Below are 18826 nucleotides of genomic sequence, written 5' to 3'. Positions count from 1 at the left end.
GGGTGAATGAAAGACTGGCTTGATTTTCCTCGCAATCCACGGAACAAATAGCTAACATTTAACGTTTACACCCTGCCTGGCGACTCACTGGCGCTGCGGGGCCGAGCCGAGTCGGGCTAAAGTGTCCCGAAAGCCTTTGGAGGGGTGTAAGTCCCGGGCTATCGGGTTCTCCAGATCCCCTTTAAATGACTGTCAAAAGAGGCAAATATCGAATTGCACGGGGTCTCACTCTCCCCGCCCTCTCTCGCTCTCCCAGCCTTCCCTGCCAGCCTGGCACCAATAATGCGTTACTGTAACGTGATTAGCTACTTCTCCAGGAGCAGGCAGGGATTTCCAGGGAATTCATTCTTTATTTGCCGCTGTGTGTAAATGTAGTTTGTGTCACCATGACTGGAATAAAATAACAAATAAATCAGACATTTATTAATCGAGAGATTTAGTAGGAAATACAAACACTTTTGAAGGTGTTTTCTCGAAATGATCTTTATCTGGTCATTTACTGATACATCGAAAAAGTTCAAGGAATTGTTCACTTTTACATGTGTAAAGAAAGTGATAAGGTAGTAAAATAAATACAAAGAGTAAACTTAATTCATCTGGTCAAACTTTAGAAATATTAAAGTACAAATTATTGCATTAATAGCACGTGAGCTGATGTGTTTATTCTAGTGTTATTTCCTGTTTTAGTGGTGACTAAAACTTTATTTTGGGGCAAAGTCGGTAAACATTTTAAGCGATCAGATTTGACTTGTGATTCTATACGTGCAGTTATATGTCCCTGTGGCCACTGAGGTTAGGAAATCCTTTAAAACAACTGTCCAAATGTGTGCCCAAAGACGTTTCAAGATGGCAGCCACGTGTTGAGACTTCTAAAAAGGACAGTAACGCCATCATGAATAGAGCTCTGAGAAAGAAAGTGTATTATTTTTTACATGCACACCAGTTAGCCTGTTTTTTCTGACAGTTTTATTAAAGCATGGGGATAGAAATCACTTGGACACTTTGCCTCCGTATGCGGGTAACTGGAATAGTTCAGAATCACATCAGAATTATACATGCAATTAATATGAGCACGTTTGTGCAGGACATATAATTTATTTCTTTATTTTGATTGGGAGTTAATAGATGATTTGTCACTCTAGACGCCAAATAAATTAATATGGAAAGAAAAGTAAAACTTTTGTGTTAAGTGGGCAGAAGCCAGGAACAGTAAGGATCTATTATACCTGCTGTACTGTTAAAGGAAGAACACGCACATTTAATACAAAGCTGCTTTTATAGTAGTGCCACGCATTTTCGCCACGCGCACTCACAATGCAGCACGAAAGGGAATTATAAAGACACCTGGAAAGGTGTCACAATGTGCGTTAATCACAGCAAACATCTCCAGTACCCCATTCTTCGCTGGTTTACAGTGTGCCAACGGTTTATAGAAATCACCCACACAAAATAAGCATCTTTATGGCTTCAAAGACTAAATAAATAATTAAAATAATACAATGTGTGTGAAGCTATTATACACTCAGATTTATCTGAGCCTGCAAAGATAAACCCCAGCTGAAGCCTATAAAATCTTTAGGGCTATACTTTTCCCCCCTTTTCTGATTACCTTCAGCCACACTCCAAAGTTCCCCAAATTGGACACACAGTGGTGTTTGAAAATAACACACCCTCTTTAACAGTGTATAGCCTTATCTACAAAAGGCCTATGCATCGTCATTAATCTTCGCCAGGCTAATTAAATTAATCCATCGCCTCTTGGCACTGGAATATAACGACCACCACTAAATCCGCTGCTGGATAACGAATTTGTTTTTTTTTAAATAGAAAAGAGTTTCTTGCTTTTAATAGCTTACAACAAAAAAGAACACAGCACAGGCCGAATTCATTATCAGTTCATTTTATTTATGAACTTGTGGTTATCGATAAATAATAATATATGTATACATGTTTTGGGTTTTTTTTTTTTTAAATGCACCTTTTTTATGTTTGAGTGTAGATGTTTGAGTGAACACGGGAAGGCTGCTGGAGGGCTGTGATTGACAGTCCGTCCGCGGGATCATGTTTAATCCCTGCCTCTCTCGAGCCTGTTCAGAACTCATTTCTCCACCGCGAGATGGGGGACTCAGATGGTTGCCGGGGCAACGCCGATAGTCCTAAGCCATTTCCATTTCCTGCGAACTAGAGAGAAGGTTGGGTGGTGTGGGGCGCGTTTGCCTCAGAGGTCGTCACAAAGTCATTCACAAACAGCGGAGAGGACCGTTAACCGGAAGCGGACAGACTACTCATTGCCTGCTCCGCAGGACTGTTTTGCTCATTATGCAGGGACATTTGTTACTTTAGAGGAAATAACAGAGACATGGGTAAAAGCCTCCGGGAACGAGGTCTTGCAACTTGAAACGCACTAGGGCACTTATTTGGGGACTTATTTTTGAAGCACTGAATAAACTGACTTTCAGTGACTTTCAATTTCAGTGGTTAGAGTGAAATAAAAAGTGCAGGTGTAGACCTACCAGTCAGCTTTAAAGAAAAGGAAAAGAAAAACTTGAGAACTTTGATAACTTTACCAATAAGATTAAAATTTTAAAAAGCTGGAAGTGATCCTTTTACTGTCTTATACCCCATAAATTTCTACATCTACATCAACAGTTTTATTTTTTACCTTAAACATATTATACATAGATTGAGGAAAATGCCCAAATTATTTTATGAGGCGGTTTTGGGGGGAAAGTATAAGTTGGCCAAAAAATAATATAGCTGAGGTAACAACTGAAGCTAGCATTTTACCATTATATTTATCATGGTGAAATTTTACACCCCAATTTTTGTCATTCAAAAGTGTTTGTTATTTTAAAAAAATCAAAGGGAATGTGTCTCACTATCAAAAAAATTGTGTATCAGCACATCTCTCTCTCTTTGAGGAAAAAAAATTAGAAGGGGGAAACCCAAAAAGTAACACACACACACACACACACACACACACGCTTCCTATTCCACTTTTCCCTGAACCTTTTCCTTCTTCCATTCAGCCTCCTCAGAGAAACGGGCGCTCAGCATCATCAGCATCCAGTGACGACGTCCATGAGGAGATGAAGGTGAGCCAGCCTTTCTGATCAAAGCACCCGTCTATAAAGCTCAAGGCTGGCCTTCCTCGGTGGGTATGTCGCTTTTATTCTGCACACATACACATCGCAGACACACACGTACGCTCTTTCCTAACCCACCCCGACAGTGAAAAATGCCTTTCCTTTCAATCAGGTTGCAAAAAAAAAAAAAAAGGAAAAAAAAGCCAACCTGCCATCTTACTTTGTGGCATTTTAAATCAAATGTCTGCTTCACCTGGATCTGGAATAGTGCACACTTCTCCCCGGGGGTGCTGCTTGCGTACAGCCAGGTTGACAGTGTCAGCGTGCCGACAGGGTGTTAATGCACTGCTTGTTAGTTTTAATTAAGTAGCCTTTAGCCTAGTGATCAGTGAGATCAAGGCAGTTATTTAAATAAGCACACCAGGTCTCCAGTAAACTGCAGGCAAGAGTTGTTGGCTCCAGCTCTGCTCCTTTTCTCCATCACCTGGGCTCATTAATTCAACACATCTTTGCCTTTCGGTTGACATGACACCACATCTGTCAGAACATAGCCCACTCTCTCAGTCAGTCCTGGCATCAGTGGTCTCAATTTTATTTTCACAACCGACCAACTTTCTTTCTAAGCGGAGAGCCACAGGCATCTGCAGAGTGTGTTCGGTCTGTGTCTACATGATAAAGAGGAAAGTTAGGTGAAGGACAACAATCTGGTAGAGGAGACTGATCAGGAGGAATAATGATAAAAAGGCTAATAAGGTATCTCTCTCCAGCACATTGTTAAAGAGTTTGCATGTCGCCTATGAGGCTGCTTATATTAAGCCACATCCAGCAGGTCTATTTTTTCAATATACTGAATATGCAAACACGTTTGAGTAGTGTAATTGGAGATGATGCTTTAGGCCTGTCTTAAAAAAAAAAAAACCTTTCAGAATATTCAAACTGCCCTCTTTTCACATCACATCCCTAACAGCTTTTGAAAAGCTGATGTTCAAAAAGGAGTTGATAAAGGAGAGCGAAGATCCACAGGCAGAGGAGATAGAAGAGCTGCTTTCAGGCTAAACACTTTCTGACGCAGTCAACACATCTGATGAAAGGTCAGAATATTGTTTCAGGGATAAGAAGAATAAAAGTGAGAATACAGATTCTGTAAGGAAAACGTGTCTTTTAAGGAGTTGAAACTTTGAAGGGGATCAGCTCTCTTTGACCTTTTGAAACTTAGCAAGAATACACACACACTTATTATATGCCTTAAATATGTAAATACAGAAACCAGAAACAGAGCAGCCATGATGTGAATAAATGGACAGAATCTGTGGTACCTGTGGAAGCCTCATTCCTGTTTTGAATCTGAGTCAGATTGACCAGTGAGGGCTGAGTGCAAAAGATTTGGCACTGATGCATTGGTAAAAAAATGTAGACTTGAAACTATCTTCTGTTGTCTAGCAAGAAGTTTGCTTGTTATTAGAATTTTTAAGGCAGTGCACAGAACAGGAAGTCTTGTTCCTGATGTATTATATGTAATACTGGCCATGGCCTCAGAGGCTGTGTCGGAAATCACTCAGGTACCTGTTAAGGAAGGACACTCACTCTGTAGACACAAAAGACTCTAAACTAGACTCTAAAACCCACAAACATGTTTTTTTTTAAATATCAACTAGGAAGATTAAAATGTGTGCATTTCTTTTTTCATCCTTTTCCTTATTCATCCTAATTAATTTAACTTAATTTTAAATGCTGTAGCAAAAAAAAGTCAAACTTTAGGATAAATAAATACATCTCATCTTAACTATTTTTTTTTCCTTTGGCAATGTATGATGATACACAATTCCCGCCTAGTAACTGCCTACTCTACTGAAGTACTATGGGATACTCTGGTTCCACTAAAAAGGGGTACAAAGAGGCAATTTTACCATGTAGTTCACTGTAGTGAATGACTTTAGACTCAGATAATGGCTGATGGGGTCCCAGATTCATCTTTAGGCTTAGCAAATTACCAAGGTATGGCGATAGAGACCACGAATAAGAGTTTTGTGCTTTAAATCTCTTTTTTAACTGAAAGACTGGGAAATAAGAGAACACTTCTTCATGATTCTGCAAAACAGTGTATTCAATCCATCACTGACAGTTTCGTTATATTGTTTAAGTCAGTGCTGCTACTGTTAGAAAAATAATAAGATTACTGAAAAAAAAAACAGCACTTCATCTTAATCATCCAATGTGGATGTAATTCAAAAGGAAATTAGACCAAAACAATACACAGGAACAGTACTTATTTTTAATACTGCTTTTTTTAAAAATACATAACTAGGTATTAAATGGCTTTCAAAGTACAATTTCCCAATGTTTCTTATGGCGCATTTTCCATCACAAACCCATCAGAAGATTATTCATAATCAAAGATAGTGTTAAAACAATGATACTTGAAAACACGAAGCCAAGTAAAACACATTAAGACATTATACATAGCGGTCAGGAGCCACTGTGATTATAGAAAATTAATAATAGGATATAATAGGATCTCGTGGAAGAGATCCAACACAAAATCACGAAGACGAACTGCTTCTTCTAACACGTATATCCCAGTAGATGTACTCAGGCCATTGCTCATTAGACACTATAATCTTATCTGCTTCTTTCAAAACCAGCGCTAACTGTTATCCATGAAAACAGATGATGTTTTTGTTGGGTCGCTCTGATCTTAAAGGGTTTCCTCCAATGAAAACAACAGGTGGGAGATGAAAAGTGTGAGGTGCCACGGCAGAGAAAGTGGTGTTGTTTCTGTGGCTGAAGTGTACATTAAGAGCTCGATTGAAGTGTTACCTTTTAACCTCATCAGCGAGACTCTGTGGCGTTCGTGTGGTAAAACCTGGTAGATTGTCTGTCTGTCTCTTTCTCTCTAACAAGGGATGCCTTTTCAAAACTGTTTGATGATCTGAAAAGAAAAAAGGAAGCACATTTAAGAACTCGAGCGTAAACTGTGTGTGAACCAAACAGTCGTGTGTATCAAACTTATACATCAGCTCACAAATGTATATGTTTAACAGATCTGGCTTATGCCCACACAACAAATGTGAGCATAAGATGAGAGGAAAATACTGCTCCAATCAGTCCTTAAGTCATGTGGAAAACATTCCTTATCGATTGTCCGACATCCATCGCCAAACTGCTACCGTCTGTCTTTTTCGAGGAAGAAAAAGGAGCAGATCCCAAAAATAAAAGGCTGCAATTTTCCTTTGATTGCCCTTATCATAGAGCAGAAATCTCAAACTGTTTGGCCTGTTATTAAGTCTGATCAGAGTGCAGGGATATTACAGGCAAATGTATGAAAAGGTTATGAGAGCTATCAAAAGAAGAAGTGACGTCATGCATTTAATGAATAAAAGATTGGGAACAGATATATCCAAAAAGCCCCAGCAACAATAAGGGAACAACCACTGCCTTTTCTGTTTTCAGGGATGTCAACACATCTACTTCTAAGTCAAGGCAGAGGGATGGGAAAAGGAGACCGGAATGACTAGAAGCCCCCGCAGGCATCTGCCACTCATCTGCCACTCAACCGATGCAGATCCAGTGTGATTTTTAACTCCTTAATACTTGATTGTATTATCTCGGGCGTGATAAAATAAGTCAGTGTTTCAGCCGAGAGCAACAAAGTGTCAGTCAGAAACTGCAGTGAAGATATGCTAAAAGGTTTTCTGTGCTTCTGGCGCAGACAAGCAGATACAGAGCAGATTATGCTTTATTAGCTGTTCATGGAGACTTAATTGTGAGATCAAAGTTAACAGTGTTCCATCGGTGCGAGGCAGAGCAGATTTCATTAGGCTGAGTAATATCAGCGCAATAATAGTGTCATCTGCGCACAGCAAGTTCAGAGGATCTTAATAATATTTCTGGACAAACTGGAAGAGGAAATTCATCCGCACGAATGGCAAAATGTCTCCAAGCTTATAGGAAAACAGTAATAAACAAGAGATACAGCGGAATTTGGCTTGATGGTTGCACTCTGCAGCTGCCCTGGTCAATCAGAAATATCACACCCAAGACTAAAACAAATCCACTCATGCAGAATCCAGTAACAAAGTAATATAATGGACATACATGGGAAAAAAGATGCAAACGATCCACAGTTCACAGACCAGGAGGAGGAGTAGCCCGAAAAATCTGAGGAGATGATCTCAAATCATTATGAAGTGTGTTAAAATCTACTTAAAAGATCAAAGTGAGCCTAATTTATGGTTAAAAACTTAGGTTGAAGAGACACACACACAGTTACAGTGTTTATGTTGAATGCTGCAACTTAGGTCCTAAGTGTATAGCATATACCCAGCCCCTTAATGTAGTAGAATATGATATAGTGGGCAGTATTAGGGATGGTGTGCTTCACCTTGTAATTAGTAGTGGAGGGATAATAGCTGTTTCCTGTGCATTGCATCTCTAAGATAAAGAAACTATTATTCAGATGTTGTGATTGTTTGCTGCTACTTCCAGAATTTAATCTAAGTGCTGTCATAAAGTTCCCACCATATAAAGGAAAAGAAAGAAAAAACACCTGATTTTAGTTTGGTTAATCTACCCTATCTTTATCCTCGCGCTCTTAGGCAGCTCAAGTGGTGATGCTATTTTTAGATCTTTCCTGGAAGACCCATTTCAACCACTCGCCCTCATGCATTTGCAATGTGTGCTGCATCCTTCAGTGGGCAAAATTGTGGCTCTTAGTAGAGGACAAGTTGGTTTTAGGATGTTACAGTAGAACTTGGCATTGATAGGCTGACCCTGGGGCATGAATTTATGGTTCAGGATTCTGTGAACGCCAAAAAAACTAGTGAGCATGCTTCTTGTCATTCTCCTGACCAAATGCACCGCCGTTAGGTTTGGACACATTGATCGCTTTCACTGAAACCTGCCGTTTTGTGATATTGAATTTATTTGCTGTCTGCAAACACGGTATATCAACTTCATGGTGAATGAGGCTTCAAGCAAGTGCTCTAACTATATGGAAGAACTGCAGAGGTGCACGAGGGGGTGATGTTGAAGGGATATCAGCCAAATTTAAATCAGGTAATATTATTTGATTTCATTACTGAGGAGTCAAACAAGTTTGTGATCTGACTACTGAGGTGTAAGAATTCCTAAAAGCCCTTTCCCTCATTAAAAATAACTTGACTCTATTATTTGTGAGGCTGAGGGGGTTACAGCATCAGTGCTATGTTGCTAATTAAAGGCCCAGGACTTCTCCACTGAGAGATCTTGAAAACACATCTTGGAAACTTCCTGCGTAACAGATGTTTGCAGTCAAGTCAAATGAAAACCACACAGTACTCCTGAAAAAGATCAAGAATAGCTGATTGTTACAGGCCCATTATTAAACATCAGCATTAACCGTTATCCAAAAGTTAAATCATTCTTATATACAGACTATAGCAGTCAAAACATGGACCGAATATGTGGCAGACTGCCACTGTTGCTTTAGCACTGACCCTACATGACCCCTCCTCTCACTGACTGGTCTCAGATGGCTGACTCTTTTTTTCTTTTCTTTTCTTTTTTGTCCTTTTTCACAAACACATCTATCAATTTACACACATACATAAGTAGAACTCTCACTTAAACTCAGCTTAATGCGTTTGGCAGCTCTTTGACCCACTCAGGCACATAAGCACCCATCTTCAGAGAAGAAGTGGTGAGTCTGCCTAGCACGGTGCTGAGCCGCTGACCTCATGAAGCTGTAGGTTAGATGGTGGGGTTAACACCGGGTCTCCCTCAGCTGCTCCCTGTTAATATTGCATCAGTGGAGTGCTGTTTTAAAGTGTCAGGAAGCCTGATACCCACTTACCTCACCTTTACAGAGGCAGGAATCTACGCAGGTGACAAATTAAAAGAGAAATCTGAACCACTTCATCTTGTAGAGCGAGTATGCCCCCGTTCAATGGGCAGAAGGGTCACTGAATGATTATCAAAATTCTCTGACTCATGTTATACGGTGTTCACAGTCACTACAACTGAATTAAAATGAACACCTGTTGGAGAAAGGATATATTTTCTTTTCCAAAGCCTATCCAAGTTGTTTTTGGTGTCTAAATCCAAAGAAGTAGTTTTGAGGTCTAATTTTTAGCCAGTAAGAGAAAGTGGAAAGAAGAGGCAGTGCGGATGAAACTAAAATGCTGAACACAAAGGTCCAAACCTTGTGTCACTTGCTTTACTGCCAGCCCTTCACCCTCCAAGTCTGGACTTGGTCTCTTTGTGAAAGAGGCCTGCTATCTCTTAGCATCTAATACTGGTGCAACCAGTGCATCAAGGTATCAACATCACAGGAAACCTTGTGCGTGTCTCTGCAACATCAGTGGTATTTGACAGAACAGCAATATTTGACACTCTGTGCTGAAAATATTTTGACATTCCAGTCTCTGGTTGTGTATGTGACCTTCTTGTATATCATGTGTTGTATTCTTTGATTCCATTTATAGTTGCTTCATTGATTCGCCTCAAAGATAACATTTCTTTAATCTGGAAGCCAGCCATTTTGCTTTGTCAACACACATCGCTGCCAGTCTCTTTCTGTGTGTATGCCCCTTCACAGAGGGCCTTCCACTACCATCATTACAGCAAATGAAGCCATATCTCTTTGAAGAATGTGTCACAGTTTGGTAGAAGCAATGCGTTGAAGCTGTGCTGTCAACATACGGTGGCCCAACACCTTAGTAAGGCCCTGGTCACACAGGCTTAGAGACCGGTCAGTGATTTCATCATAACCTTTAGTTGCTAGAGTAAAATATGTATTCCACAACCAGGTGACTTAGGGTTGCTGTATTGCAAAGATGTTAATATTCTACTAAAAAGCTTCTTGAGATTACTTTGGTAATCAACAGGTTTCTGCAGCCACCCATAGTTTGCAGGGAAATACCAGTTTGTCTGTGAAATCTCACCACCTACTCACTAAGCAATAGTGAAACTATGAAAAGCACGACCATTCAGAGTAAATGTTGCGCTCTACCGCTGCAACCAACATGTTTGAAAAGGCAACACTTTTACTTTGAGGTCTCCATTTCCAGCATTCATTGAACTCTCAAGTTTCACTACCAGGAACCAGCGATTAACAAGTGTTTGCAGACATATCAGTATCTTCTATGTAATTATGTTGGACTGCAGCAACTTGTAAGCAACTAAGCATTTCTTCGGAGGACCATCAACTGGACTCCAGGCATGTGTGACGGAGGCATAAGACGCCTTAATTTGTCACCCATGTGTGTATCTTTGGTCAGTCTGGGTTCCTGCTGGCTGATACCAGAAGGGAACTCGGTGTTCTGAGTAGTGAGCTGTTATTTTACTGATCATATAATGACTTTTTTTTTTTTTGCAAAACATCAGACCTAAAGGCAAATGGCCTTCTTGGTAACCTGATGATAATACATTTTTAGGATACACTAAGTATTTGAATGAAAAACAAGTCATTACCATTTGAGAAAATGTTTGAAGAAAACAGCAGTGGGCTTGCATGCATCCTTTAAAATATTGCCCTACACCTGCGCAACCATTGATGCACATGCCACCCCTATTTGACTTCATTTGTTACACATGACGGCGCTGCAGCAGGTGTTTCTGTTGTATACGTGCAGCAAGTGTGTGACCGTGAGGCTAAACTCAAACGGCGGCCAGCGGAATCAAAGAGCATAAGAAAGAGGGTGTAGACTGAGGGGATAATAGTGTTGTGTCACTCCGTGGTTTGCAGAAAAAAAGATTAAATGAGCTTTTAGTAGTCGAGGAAACTGAGGGAATCAAACACTTCCTGGCTTTAAAGTGGAAACAGCGGAGACTTCCTCCCTCATATGCAGGTAGAGGAGGCACCATCAGGGAGGAACAAAGACGCAGAGTCTAAACACGAGGCTTTACACCATCACCACCTCTGACTTGGAGGAGACAGAGGAAGCTTGTGTCTGCATGTGTGCAAGGGGGTGTGTGCGCTAGCTTGTTGGCCTCTCTTGGGGTGGTAACACACACCATGGTGATGCGGGAGGGGGTGACCGGCTCAGCGGTGATTTCTGTGAAGCTCATTCCACAACCGGTCACAGGGTTAAGTGCCATAGTCATACACCCAAATGCAGACACACACACACACACACACGAACACTGGAGCCATTGAGTCGAATGTACAGAGTAGACGCCACTGGAGGGGGTTCCTCTCTCTCTCACTCTCCTTCTGTCTCACACACGCGCACAAACACGCAGACACTCTTACACACACGCATGATAAAACGGGAGCTGAAAGGAGAGAGTGACCACACAGGCTGCAGGAGATTTATGACCGACATCCTTTGATTTCTGCGTAATTTGGAGCTATTGTACACACTGCACTGGAGTAATTAGAACAATGGTGAATTCTCCAGTGAGAAGCAGGTTACCTCCCCTAAATGATAAAACAAAGATTGTTTTTATTTACGTTTAGCTGTATCTATCCATGCAGAAATCTCAGATGTGTCAAGATCTTATCATATTACACAGTGTGTATGGTAAATATCTACTCATGCAGGCAGATGCTACTATCCAAGGAAAAACCAGTAAACAGGTTTCTACTGACTCACGTTGATGTACGTTGTTCATGTACGTGCACAACGGCAACACCTGCCACTGTCTCTGAAGGTAGTTGATGAAATGTTATAGTATTGACGTAGCATCAGTGTTTTCCTTTTACACTTTCTTTGCTAGCAATTTCCTGTTCACGCAGTTGTTTTTCCATTTGCTGATTTCTTTTGTTTTCAGTCAGCGTTTGGTTAGGTTTAGGCTGAGTCAGAGTGGCAGCTGGTTCAATTATTGATTAAAAGGAAAGGAAAAGTCCTTCATTGTTCCCCTTCTCATGTCCTTTAGCAAACCATACACTGGACTATCTTTAGTAAAGGAAGGAAAAAATCCTTTAAAGTGACACGCAAAGAAACAGAGCATATAAATTACTGCTACAAATAATGTGTTGTTTTTATTTTAACAGGTTTATTACATTCTTGTCCTGCATGAAACATTTTTGGATTGTGGGTTTAGAAAAGTGCTCTATAAATAAAGACCTTAAAAGGATCAAAGTTAACAGTGTAGCGTAGAAGAAAGCAGCACAGACATAGCTGAAAAAGTTTTGAATGAATTCTGATAAAATTTTGTCGAGTGTAGAGTGGGCTCATGTTAACAATCCATTAAAATCTGAAATGTCTTCAATGTCAGCGTAATGATTTATTGGTTGAAAATAGACAAAATGCTTTAGAACTTTAGAAAATATGATTCTTTCTGTGATGTGTGTTATCAACATATAGAAAGTACAGTGTAACAATTTAAAATATCATGTCATTTGACCTCTGACCTCTCCTTTAAGGTCATTAGATTAACCTTAAGTTCAAAGTCATAATAATGCCATGTAGAGGTATTTAAAACTATGTTTCTCACTGCCTCTGTTTGTATTAACAACATATAGGCATATAGGTGATGATGTATGGGGGTTCTAAATATCACGTTATTTTACAATTTGAAAACATGGACAATGTCCCTGAACAGGTTTTGTTATTATTTTGGAAAACAAAATGAAATTGTCATCAAAAACCTTTTTTCACTTGATATTTATTACTAAATATTTAAATAAATGCTACAAATTTATTATATCCACATAAATAAAATACAATTAAAAAAATAACAGAGTGGGCTGCCTTGGCAGAGGTTTGTGTTCTTGGAGTGCTTCTTGTTTCTCTATATTTTAATAGTCTGTTTGGTGTTTTGCTGTTTGGTACAATAATGCTGGCATATACAAAGAAACTGAAACGCTGGTGTAGCTTGTATACTGGTGTAACGCTAATAGTAGTAGGCTTAAATTTGAGCTGGCTTTGAGGATTATCGTTAATTTATTTGTCTGGACTTACCTTACCTTTCATTGTCCATGTATCCAGCCTTACAGTGCATTCTGGTAGTGTGCCGTTGTGTTTCGTGGAATGGGGGAACATGTCACTCACTCTTCATTTGCACAACCTCCTTGGTGTGAAACCTCTAGAAACGTCGAAACGTTGAAAAACTTCGAAAGCGGCCATTGTTGAGCTAAAATGAAGATTGATGCAGCACCTGCAGGCCTTATGTCTTGCCTCACGTTTCCAGAAACATGTCACGCTGGGCTGTTATTAGAACTTAGAAGAAAGTTTGCAAACGGGCAGCCATGTTGGTTTCATTTTGAAATCAGGCAAAAAGATCAGCCCAGTCAGGTACTGTTTGTGAGGCTGTAGGAGGCTGTAGGGGAGGGAAAGCACCTGTCAATCATTTACCACATATGTAGCGGCTTGCACATCCAGTGCTGGAAACAGATATGATTCATTGCCTGCAAAAAGGGAAAAAAAGCACATACACTTTAAGTTGAAATTACAGATAACATCACACCTTTAGGGGCAGGTTACGTAGAAATTCTATTTAAATTGCGGCACTCTTTGTCTCGCTGACAGACCCACAGACAGTTGGATTGTGGACGTGGTTCTGTGCAGCTCCAGAGAAAGCTAGTATGGTACTGTAGCTTGGCTGGGCTGCAGAGCATCTGTCTTTGTGTCTTTGTGTCTGGGGTAAACCCCTGCTGCTGCCGAGCTTTTGTCTCTTCCTGATCGGCTCTAATGCTGCAGCACTAATTGTTTAACACAGAAACACGTCTTTTCTCCCTTTAATGTTTTTGTTTTTATTGTCGTCGATGCATTTATTACAAAACCTTTGTGGATTTTGAACACGAGCCTCTTTCGCCTCTTCTCCTCCTCCTCCTCCTCTCACCCTCCACCACTCTCTTCTTCTTCTTCCTTTTCCTCTCTCTCTCTCTCTCTCTCTCTCTCTCTCTGATTTTCTCTCTCCAAAATGCCCGCCCTGAGAAAGGCAAGAAAAAAAAAGAAAATGTGAACATCAGCAAAAAATGGATGTCTGGCAAGTTGCATCATTTTCAGAAACAAACAGTGTGAAACGGTGTTAGCCAGCCTATTAGCATATATACATAAAGACCGTGTGTGCGTGCCCGTCTCCAAAATAAAAGGAAAACACAAAAAGAGGCAAACGTTACTCTCCGCTACCCGTGACGGAGGTTTCTCAAAGAGATAGAGCTCTGGGTAAACATGTGATCGCCACAGATCCAATCAGCTCAAACAAAGGGGATAAGCAATGGAGCTGGGTGAATTTTATCGTGTGTGTGTGTGTGCGCGCGTCTGTGTGTTCACTGTAATGTAGGTGTGCATCTATACTATGGTGTGCCATGTTGCTCATAGTAAAAGTGCATAAGAAAAGGGAGAAGAGGAAGCCAGGCACCACTGTTATCATTTGCATCATAATGGTAAACTGATATGAATAGCGCCGATGCTAAGCTCTTAACGTGCATGAAAATTGCTTACCTTCAAGAAATGTGTCGCCACTTTCGTGTTTATGTGCGGGTATTGTTTTGCGGTTTCATCATACTTTTTCCTCACGACACACACACAGAAAAGTCTCACTGAGGTATTACTGCTTTCTCAAATTAGCAGCATGAATATGAATCAGCTTTTCATTCTAGGTTTGTTACTTTCAAGTGTCAAATAAACACTGAAACCTTTAGCACGGAAAACAGACAGAGAGATTAAGTGATACCGTGAATACTCTCTTAAGGTTAAAAAAATCCCACTTTTGTCTTATGCTTGACCCTGAATTTTAAGACGCAGGTCCTACCAGATACTTCTGCCTTGAAATATTTTCAAAAGACATTTATAAATTTGATTTTAGAGAATTGCACTTGGTTTGTAACAACATTTATGGCTGTAAATCTACAAAGAAACCCGTGACGGGCCATCCAACAAACCAACAAACAAAATAAAGACTTGAACATGACCCCCTAGGTCAGTCGTGCAAGGGTAATGCTGCAAAAAAAAGCGATTTTGAGAGTTTAAATGTACATTATAATGCACCAACTATGCAAGCAACTTCAAGCTGACTTCAAGTTGACCTCAAAGAAGTGTAACAGGAATGACACAATTGGGTCAGACGGAAAGCAAAAGATGACTTTGCTCACCCCACATCCGGTTAGCCAGCGCTGTTTCTCATATAGCGTGCTAGCAAAGGTCTGTGTATATCCTCTTCCACAATCCGAGGACTGCTGCTGAACATTTAATTCTGGAAAACCATGGATGTTGTTGTAAGGAATTTAACTTCACTGTTTCAGCGGCACTTGAAGCCACCATCGTCGAGAGATAGCTAACAAGTGAGTTCCTGTTCTTCTTCAAGACAACAGTGCCTGTGCTGTGACGATGTGTGAATGTGTAAAAGGATGTAGGATGGTCCACTCAATTCAATATTTTTCATTACAATTCAATCTTATTTATATAGCATATAGCACACATTCGAAACTTAGCCTCAGACCCTCGTAACTGAAAACCATTAGGTTTGTCTTTAGCTTGCTATTTATCTATACTCCCATAGGGACGTGTAGATAAATAATGTTCAATTTTGACCTCAAAATGGATTCTAGAAGGCACGTGCATGCAAACACACACATTTTATGAGCAAAATGTACTTTATGGTACATTTCTTTGTTATATTTTTTTGTAATTCATTTTTCATTATGGATTCTTTCCTCGCAATATTTTTACATGGGCGGCAACCCCGGCGCCCTGACGCCATTGTTAGTATTTATATTTATGTTTGGCATGCTCCACAATTCCTCTGCCAAAGCACTAGTCGGTGAAGAGGTTTCTCTCTCTGAGTCAGTCCCTTCCAGTCAACTTGAAACATAACATAGAATAACATCTTAGACCCAGCAGTTATCTGTTGTTTTATATTAATAAAAGAAGTATAAATAGACCGAGCAAACATTTAAACATCTAGTTTGTTAGTTGTGCACGCTCCTACTCGTATATATGGTCATAAACAAAAGCTTCTGAACTGATAAATATGACATCATATAATTCAGTGGATCACATTTTATTATTTTCCTGTCCAAAATTAGATGAAATATGTATGTATTTTTCTTCTTTTGATATTTTGTTTAAATTTGCATGTAAAACGTTTTCTAACCGCAATCTGAAAAGAGTCCCTGAAGTTTCTTATCCAATCATTTAAAACTTTAGAGGACACATGCAAAGAAACTGAGTGTTTAACAATGGGATCAACCCCACCCCCTTGCCCTCCCTCTTCTCACCCAACCATCCCATCCTTTCTCTATGGTTTCCACCTCTGCCTCCTCCTTCCATCATCTCCCCAGGAGGCTCCAGAGGCCCTGTACATCCCAGATAAGACCTTCTCAGAGGGAGAAAAGAGGAGGTGGTGGAGGGGGGTAGAATGGGTGGTGATGGTGGAGAAGGAGAGGGGCTTCAGGGTCACCACAATGGCACGCTCCTGATAGCGCTATCAGCTTATGCTAATCACCAGCTAAGTGTTTCAGGACGAGAGGGAGCGGCAGGGCGCTATCCTAAAACATGCGCCTCCTACTTAACCTGCGCCATATCGTGATGAGCCCCAGCTCATTCAAACAGCCGCCTCTCTTTATTTAACGAGTGACGACAGTGACAAGGCACAGAGAGAGAGAGAAACGGTCCAAATTGATTAATCGTGTCACAAATTGATGTTAAGCGCTGTCGCAGATACGGCCCTTCTCTCTTTTTTTTGACCAACTTGGCTTTTTGAGGGTATTGTTCTGCCAATAATGGCGAGGATGGGAGGGGTTGTCGGAGCCGCTTCCGATGTCTGGCTCGATGGCGTGAATACAGAGCGAGTGTGTAATTTAATGTAAGGCGCCATTGTTACCTGGGCTTACTGTACATGACAGGTGAAAGATAAAGAAGTGTGCAGGCCAAGCTCCTCTCAACCTATATTTCAAGATGAAAAACCTGGCTGATAAATGCACCTCAGGAACAGAAGATTTAGATAAAAGTCTCTGCGAAACTAATGGGAGACTTCAGTGTCTCAGTGAAGCATTTACGCGCCACCAAAAGAGAAGGATGAGACCTTTTTGCTCAATCACTTAGTGCGTTCATCTTGAATCTTTCCTCTTGCTCTACACAGGCTTTCAGTCTTTTTCAAACTGATTTATATTCATCTCACCCTCCCTCTGATGATTTCAGTAAAACTTATTTCCCGTGAAACTTCCTCACTATATCTGCCAGTGCAGTGTGGGATCAGAACTGTGTGAGGGGGGATACAATTAAATCTTCATTTAAAGAAAAAACAGAAGTTATTTAAGTGATTTACTGACTTTTCCAGAGCAGTGATGGGCTCAGGAATCTGATTTCTGATCAAACAGACAAATCCATCTGCTTACTTTTAACCAGTTTGTTGTTTTTAACTAAGCAGCTACCTGTGTGGTCAAAAGTTCCTCAAATGGCCACTTGAGGCTGGCTCAAAAATGAGTCAACTTCCAAAGACTTCAATGTTAAAATGTCCAGATTTATAGTGTAGTTATAGCCTTGATAAAATCCGGTCAAATTACAGTAACTTTCATAACAGCTTTACCCAGCTACTGTCTGTTAGGCCTCACCTACTCTATTTAGAGTCACTGACATCAACCTCTCCACCAGGTTTGCACTGTTGGTGGCTTTTGGAGCATTTTTAATGCTCAAACAGTTGCTGCTCTTGCTGTGTGGTGCAAAAATGTCCAAGAGGTCTGTGTTTCAGTCATGGTGAGTCAATTTTCTTTCTCGACCATAAAAGGTTGATGGGGTATTTTTATCACCTGGCCGGGCAGCAAGGACACTTTGTGAACATGGTAACTCGAGATGTAGGATTTTCAAATTAAGACCTTAGGTGCAGCTACTAGAACTCTCATACAATTTTAAATTTCAGTGACCTTGACCTCAAGGTCAAGATCAAAGGTCATGTTCTTCAAAATGATTGCAAAAACTCAGCTAGGATTTTCAAATTTGTAACATAGGTGCATCCACTAGGAGGCTGAGGTGTAGCATGAACAACAATATAACTTTATGGGTCACCACAGTGGCTCATCTGCCTCCACCTCACCCCATCTTGAATGTCCTACTCTGTCACACCAACCCCCCCCCCCGTTTTTTTTTTTTTTTCTTTGCTGTAAATCATAGGTTTACGGTTGGGGGTAGGTTTGGGGTCATCACTGATGATGACTTAGGCCTCACAGTATTAATTCTTGTTAGTATCACTAACAAGAATCCTGTCTGGGCTTTTTTAAGCTTCAAGAAAACCCAACGACTCGTGCATGCGTTTCACATTAAAAGCATCTGGCTCCAAGGACACACTTTACTTAGCGCTGAGTCATTTGAAGTGTGAAACAGCTGCAGAGATACCTACTTTTATTGACAGTAGATTGAAAGTCATACTAATGTGGAAAGATTTCTGCATCAAAGGAATCAGTGTTGCTGAAATGCATCAGATTTGCTGTGTGAGCATCATGGTACATCAGCAACCTGCTTAACTTTGTATTTTATCATTTCTGTGAGAACTGTTATTGCTTGTGAGCTTTAATTATCTTGATGTGGCATCAGAACAGTAATCAAAACATTTTGTAGTCTGTGAGCTAATCAGCTAAAGAATAACTGAGATGGACACAACCCCCTGTCCCTGAAGTACGTCCTTGCCATCTCTTGACAACCTCCTCTCTGGTAAACTCTGAAAATGAAGTCTGGTGTGGTGCCATATCTCCTCCTCCCGCCCATGTCCATCTGTGTTTTCTCCTCCTTCGTTCAGTCTCCTGTTTAGATAGAGGAGCTTTGGGGGAACCCAGGGGACAGGAGGTGAGGTCCACAGATAGAGGACCCCATTGTGGTCCA

General features: G+C 40.6%; 1 long non-coding RNA gene across 2 annotated transcripts in view; it reads left to right on the top strand.

The window, feature by feature from the left end:
• Window positions 1–18064, top strand: part of LOC102311862 — a 24164-nt gene extending 6100 nt beyond the window's left edge. The window contains exons 3-4 of one of the 2 annotated variants that reach the window (XR_006054315.1): window positions 3030–3158; window positions 6537–18064. This is a non-coding gene — a long non-coding RNA (uncharacterized LOC102311862). Of the gene's footprint in view, window positions 1–3029; window positions 4752–6536 lie in introns of those variants that run through there. The other variant, XR_001336250.2, reaches the window with a different exon arrangement.
• Window positions 18065–18826: the final 762 nt, after the last annotated feature.

Source organism: Haplochromis burtoni, unplaced genomic scaffold, assembly GCF_018398535.1.
Source record: "Haplochromis burtoni strain Fernald_Lab_line unplaced genomic scaffold, NCSU_Asbu1 Contig_44, whole genome shotgun sequence".
Taxonomy (NCBI): Eukaryota; Metazoa; Chordata; class Actinopteri; order Cichliformes; family Cichlidae; genus Haplochromis; species Haplochromis burtoni.
Note: the sequence above shows the minus strand (reverse complement) of the source record. Positions and strands in the feature narration are given on the sequence as shown.